The sequence below is a fragment of the Tursiops truncatus genome, chromosome 11, assembly GCF_011762595.2.
Source record: "Tursiops truncatus isolate mTurTru1 chromosome 11, mTurTru1.mat.Y, whole genome shotgun sequence".
In the NCBI taxonomy this organism is placed as follows: Eukaryota; Metazoa; Chordata; class Mammalia; order Artiodactyla; family Delphinidae; genus Tursiops; species Tursiops truncatus.
The window spans coordinates 9,257,140-9,264,086 of NC_047044.1; positions in this window are offsets into that span (position 1 = coordinate 9,257,140).

Below are 6,947 nucleotides of genomic sequence, written 5' to 3' on the forward strand. Positions count from 1 at the left end.
CACTGGGTCCATTGATGACAACTCCGTGGCTTCAGCAGGGATGTGCCTGGTGGCCAGGGAGCGTTATGCCCGCTGCCGTGGTGGTTACTATTAAGACGATTAGTCACTCCCGCCGGGCTGCCCTCTGTTTGCTTGTTGACTTACATAAGCACTACCTGCGGATGTTTGTACAGTTGTCTCGGTCTTTCTGTCTTCCACCTGCCTGCCTCAGCCTGTAAGCCCCTCAAGGGCAGGGGGCTCCAGAGAAGTGAGCTGGCAACGCAACACCCAATTCCCTGTGAGGACAACTCCGGGGCACCACACGGGGCACGTCTGAACATACTCCCCACAGCCAGGTGTGTTGGGACCCCATTAGGCAGATAAGCACGTTGAGGTCCTAGACTGTTCTTCTCCGAGCCCAGCACTGGACTGGCCCAGGACGGCTACCCCAGCAGGTGTAGCTCTGAAGCCCATGGCACTGGTTTACATCTGGCTTGGCCACCTCCTGACCATGTGAATCAGGGAAGTTGTGTGATCTCTCTAGGACTCAGTTTTCTTGTCTGTAGAATGGGGATAATATACTTCGCTCTCCCTGGATTGTCAGGTGGTTCAGGGGTTGAGCAGTGAAATCACGCTGTTGGGCCATTCGGGACCCATGCTTTAAGTCAGTGCTCCTCAAAATGTGCCCATGGATCACCAGGGCTCCTCTTAAAATTCAGATTCTGACTCTGCAGGTATAGGGTAGGCCTGGCACTGTGCATTTCTAACAAGCCCCCTGGGGATGCGGCTGCTGGTTGGTGGGCCTCATGGGAGGAGCAACGGTGGGGGTCTAGACCACGGTGAAAAGGTACTAACCGCACAGCGTGTTGAGCGAGCGCGCGGTGCCGGGCACTGGGCTGGTGCCTTCACAACATTTCTCCCGTTCCATCCTCAGAGGAGCCCTGCCGGGCAGACTCCAGACAAAGAAACTGAGGCTCAGAGAGGTCGATGCCCTGCCCATTACATACAGCCAGTAGCTGGCACCTGCAGGGTCTCAAAGACAGGCCTGCGGGGCTTACCCAGCAGGGTCCTTGTCCATCAATCCAAACCCTTCCCTCCTGCACCCAGCACCCCCCCCCCACCCCGCACCCCGGCTCACAGTCCCTGGCCTCAAGAAACTCGCCCTGGTGAGGACCTAAGACACACCTAAGGACGTGGCAATAGTCTCAAGTGACCTCCAGGCAGTGGTGGGAAGGGACAACGTGCTAGGGGAAGGGAAGAGAACTCACCCCCAGGAAAAGCTCCCAGCGGGCAGGCAGGCTGGGTGAGGAAGTGGGTGAGACCTGGGATGGAGAGGAGCATGAAGGGGACACCACGAGTAAAGGTGTGATTTGGGGTAAAAATAAGCCATCGGCTATTCCTTGTGAACCCCAACCGCACCCAGCCCTTTCCCTCCCACCCATGTGCTTCCGGCCCTCTCCCATGGAACACCCTTCCAGAATCACCGCCCTGGGGGCCCTCTCCACTGCAGAGGAGGGCCAGGGGTCCCTGGAGTTGGCAGACTGTCACCCATTTCTGTCCTTGACTCACTGCGTGACTTTGGGCAAGTCACATGATGTCTCTGCACCTCAGACGTCCCTTGGGAACGCCCGCAGCTTGTACCGCATTGTCAAGGTCTTGAACATCGAAGCCGTGTCAGACCTCCTCCCAAAGGGGAGCTTCCTGATGGCAGTGGTGGGAGATGGGGATGCGGGTGGTAAGCTGAGGCAAGGGAGAGAGGAGGGCCAGGACAGGACCATGCCTACCTCCCACGTGCATTCCCTTTCTAGCAGCCTCTAGAGTCCCCCGCCCGGTACGGTGGGGCATCATTCATGAGGCTCCTTCAGCAAGGGGTCCAGACCAATGCCCACCAGAGGGCCCGCCCCAGAGAGGGGTGGAGCTAGGCCAAACTGTGGGTGAGTGAGGGCAGGGCTCAGGTGAACTGGGCACTTGGGCGTTTTCCTCTTCGCCTGGCTGGCAGATGGGCGCAGATATCCAGAGAGTGGTGTTGGCACCAGCTGCCGAGGCGCAAATCCCAGCCCTGCCCCCACTCATCCCTGATCTTGCAGAGCTGCCCCAGGCCTTGGTTTCCCCATCTGTAAAATGGGAGTGATCACGGCTCCTCTCTTGAGGCTTAACTGAGTGAATACACCTGAAGGGCTTGGAGCGAGTTGCCAAGAAAGTGAGTGCCATGTAAGCATTTGCTCTTATAAACATTGATGGAAAACGTGTGACTTTTACACTGTGGCTGGGTTCCCACTCTTTGCACAGGCCCTTTATGTTTCCTGCAGTTCCAAATATATTCCTCTGGAAAGCTGGTAAGGGTGTGTGTGCTGTCCTAGCTGGACCCCCACCAAGGCGGGCTGCCTGTTACCTGCCTGTCCCCATCCCTTCCAGAATTCCTAGTCAAATCTTCAGCAGCCGGCAGCCAGGACACCCTGCTTCGGAGAGGGCTGGCTAAGCCAGATCCTGCAGGCAGCTTCCTAGCCCCGGGGTGGTAGGTGGGTTCCGGGGGCCACGGCGTCCAGCCCTGCACAGCCTCCTTCATCCAGCTTGCGAAATTTGTTTACTTTTCTGCGTGCAAAGTGGCATGAAAAGCTCGGTGGCTCTGATCCAGGCCACACAGGGAGGCGTCGTGGAACGGGGAGATGGCAAAAGTGCGGGTTTGGGCGTGACGGTCCTGGATTCAAATTCTGACACTGTGACTTCCTTGCTGGGCGACGCTGGGCAAGCTAGTATCCCTCTCTGAGCCTTAGTGCCCCCTCCCCCAGGTATGAACATGATGACAAGAGCACCAGCCCTCCAGGAAGCAGGTAAGGACACAACCAGCCTTGTTCCTTTGCTGCTAAAATGGTAATAATTGCTGTACTTCTCTCCATGCTGTCAGTTCTGGTAAAACTCTTGGCCCAGGGCCTGGCCCAGGGCGAATGCTCTGGAAGTGAGCTTGTCACAATTAGCAGGGTGCTCCAGGCCCAGCAGGTGAGCACCAGAAGGTGCAGTGAGAATGACCCTTCTCTAAGGGAGAGCCAACCAGGTCCCGGGTAGGTCATCTCCCAGCCTGTCTGGCCCAGCTCCCCTCACCCTGGGGCGCTTCGCTCCATTTCCAGCCGGCTTCCAGGACAGGTAGATCAGAGCTGCCCGTCCAAACATCCTCTTCCTTGTCTGGAGACTGAAGGAGCTAAAAATGCATTGCCTTGGCCCCGGGAAAACAAACACGACGCTTCCCTTGTCTTTGTATACAGGACACGAGGCCCAAGGCCGCAGAGGCAGTGCAGTGGGCTCCTCCAGGCTTCCCTAGGCCTGGGGGCGGGGGGTCTGTCTATCTGCCTTCCTGGGGTCTCTTCTGCCTCCTTGTTACTCACGGCCACAGTGGCCAGGGCCTCGCCAGGGTGGGGGGTCTCTAACAGAAGTGGTGGGGCACTCGGTGAGGACACCACCCCCGCCCCCCGCCCCAAGGTGACAGGCTTGTGGCCTTCCCAGCTGTGCACTCCACTCCTAGCCCTGCCCCTGGAACTCACAGGTGGGTGTGTGCGTGCACGTACGCGTGCAGCTTGGAGTGATAATAATGATCACAGGAATAACCGACAACGTACTTGGAGTGCCCGCTCCTGCTTTCCACACAGGATGTGTTGTAACTCATTTCACTCCATAAGGTAATTACTATAGTCATCCACGTTTTACAGATGAGGAAACTGAGGCTCAGAAAGGTCGAGTGACTTGTTCAAGGTCACCGGCTAGTAAATGGCAGAGCGGGGGCTTTGAACCCAGGCAGTCTTTGCTGGGAAGCCTTGTCCCTTGCCCTCTCTAAGCCTCAGTTTCCTCATCTGTAAAATGAGCACATGCGATGTAATACCTCTCTCCCTGGGTGACCGTGAGGGTGAAGCAAGGGCAAAGCCTTGCTGATGGGGAGTCAGGGGACCGGCCAGTGAGGGGGCTGGGGGAGCTGATGGCAGCTACAGGGCGTGGGCGCAGAGGATGCCCTTTGCCATCATACAGCCTGGGCTGGGGTCTCAGGCCATCTGTGGCCTGGTCTTGGACTGTTCCCAGTTTGGAGGTCCAGTTCCTCTTCCATCAAGCTGGGAAAAGCAAACTTGCCTGGCATGGGTGTTCCCAGGGCTCCCGCAGCAGAGCGGCGATGCCCAGGACACATCATTCCCACCCTTCTGGACTTGAGGGCACAAGTCTGCCCGCGGGATTGAAGCCAGCTCTTTCCTCAGCCCCTAGCCCCCAATCCCATGGTGTGAGATGCTTTAAACGGACGAGAGCTTAGATTGCTCTAAACGCAGTCCAAAAGCCCCCAGCCTTGGGCAGGCCCCCTCCAGCACCTAGCTGAGGGCTGTGGCCCCTCGTTTTTCCACGTGGCTCAGACCTACTGGGAGTGGAAGGGGTGAGAGTTATGGGAGTGTGGCCCCCCGCCCTGCAAAACCTGCTCCCAGCCCTCCTGGAAAGCCTGGTTCCTCAGCAGCCCCAGTGCCACAGATGGGTTGGGGTCTTCCCGGGGTCTGTGAGGGCAGTGCCCCTCAGATATCCTGTGCATCTCAGTTTAGAGGCTCATGTTACAAGCTCCCCCACCCCCCTGCAACTCGTTCCACCCTTCAGGCGGGTGGAACCAACAGGCCAGGAAGAAACAGGCAAGATGTTTACTCATTCATTCGTTCCTTCAGCAGACATTTATTGAGCAACTATTGTACGGTAGGAGCTGGAATGGGTGCAGACCCATAGCTGGAGTCTAGTGCTAGACCCATATACGGACAATGACAATACTGTGGGGGACGTGCTCTGGGGACCCAGAGCGAGCACCGAGTCTGGGGGCTCTTCCTGGAGGAGGTGTCGGCTAAGACGAGCCTGACAGGAGGAAAAGGAGGGGGTGTTCTTCCCCCACCCTCAACATGGGCGTGGTGTCTGCAAGGAGAGGTGCTACAGGAAAGGGGTTCTGCTCAGCACGGCATTCAGGCCCAGGTGCCACGTGGTCCCTGCTGCCTCTGCTGTCCCAGTCCTGCCGCTTCTAACCAGTGCGCAAAGCCATCTCAATTTACGTCTGCCTCACTCAAGAGCCGGGCGGTCCCAGAGTGCCAGGAGTGGCTCTCCTTCCCCTTTCCATTTCCCAGTGCTTGACACAGCAAACCGCAGGTGCCCGATGCTGCCGCTCCCAGGAGCCCTGCCCCATCACATCCCCCCTGAGGCCGAGCTGTGTGCTCCCTCGTTGTGCTCCTACAGCACTTTGTATGTGAGTCAGAGCTCACATTGGTCCAGCACCCTCAGCTGGCAAAGTGCTTTGCGGGTATTCGTGTGTTTGATGCTCACCGAAGCCCTGTGTAAGAAGTGTCGTTGCGGTCATCGTCATCGCCGCCAGGACACAGCACAGCATGGTGGCTGAAGCAAGTGTGTGGGCTCTGCAGCTGGACTATTTGGGTTCCAGTCCTGACTCCACCACTATGTGACCCTGAACTCTGTGGCTATGTGACCTTGAACAAGTTGCTTCACCTCTCTGTGCTTTGATGTCTCCATTCATAAGAGTAAACATATCTCATTGGAGCATTGAGAAACCACGTGCAGAGTAGGAAGAACACCACCAACCATAAGGCACCTCAATAATAACAGTGGTGGCTATTGTCAATTATAAATAAGGACACAGAAGATCAAAGTCAAGAACACCTAGCTGTCCAGCGGAGCAGGCTTTTATCTCTAAGTCTCTAGACTTCAGGTCTTGTGTTTGGGGATTATCTTCCTATCTCCCCCACCCCATCTCCCTTGTCACCCTGTCTCCTGATTTATCTGTTTATGCGTCTGCCCGTCCTTCAGCATGGGGGCTCCTCCAGGGCAGTATCGGCATCATGCCGTCTCCCCAGTGCCTGGAACAGTGTCTGTTCCGGTGTCTGAGGGAACACGCAAAAGCTTTGTCGAAGGAATGATGTACTCCGTGTCCCAGGCATCCTGCTCTGTGCTTCCACACAGATTACCTCATCTGAGCCTCCAGACCACGCTATGAAGTAGATAGAAATCTTTCGACAACAGTATTGAGCTACAATAAAGCACTTATCAGTCTAGATATGTGTGAATACTCGTGAACTCATCATCACCAGCAAAGATGACAAACATTTCCACCACCCCTAAAAATTTCCCATGCCTCTTGGAAATCCCTCCCTCCCTCCAATTACAGTTGTCTCTCCAGTGTACAGGGAAGGAAGTCGAGGGACTGAGAAGTTGGCCAGCAAGTGGCCGTTGCAGTATTTGAACCAAGGTGACCTGCCCCTGGCCCGCCTCTTGGCCACCGTGCCATGCTGCCTAGGCAGTAATGGGCAGAGGGCGGGTGCGTGTGGCTGTTTGTAGAGAGGCCCTCCTGGGACATCCGCCCTCCCTGCTGCCCCCGCTCAGGGCCAAGAAGACAATTCATGAAGAGACGGTGAGTGTGCCTGTCTCAGTGACTAAGGGTGTGTGCACACGTGAGGAGCAGGCTGCCACCCCGTAGGGATGTTTGGGTACAAAGGGCAGATGACACAGACAGCACAACGGGACCAGATAAAGGCGTCCTAAAGCCAGGAGCCGGGCGATGCGGCGCGTGGGTCTCGTGGTGGGTGCTGGGCTCAGCGTGCGAGCGTGTGACTCTGTGACTGTCAGCGTATGACTGCTGAAGGAAGGGACGTAGCAGCTCCCGGAGCTGGGGGGCGGAAGGCGTTAACCGTGTGAATGCTGGCATGGGTGGGGGGCCCTGGGTCTCCAAGCTCTGGGCTGAGAGAGGTAGTAAACATCAGGGCGACTGGAGGATCGTGATGGCGGCCCTGCAAGGATGCTGCAGGGTTGTGGAGGTTTGTGCGACTGCAGTTCAACAAATTCAAATTCAACCAATGCCAGCAACGCCTGTTGTGTGCCAGGCAACCAGCTAGGAGGAGGAGACGTGCACCCAGCTTTCAGCTGAATGGTACTGGCTGCAGGGTTTGTGTGATCACCTT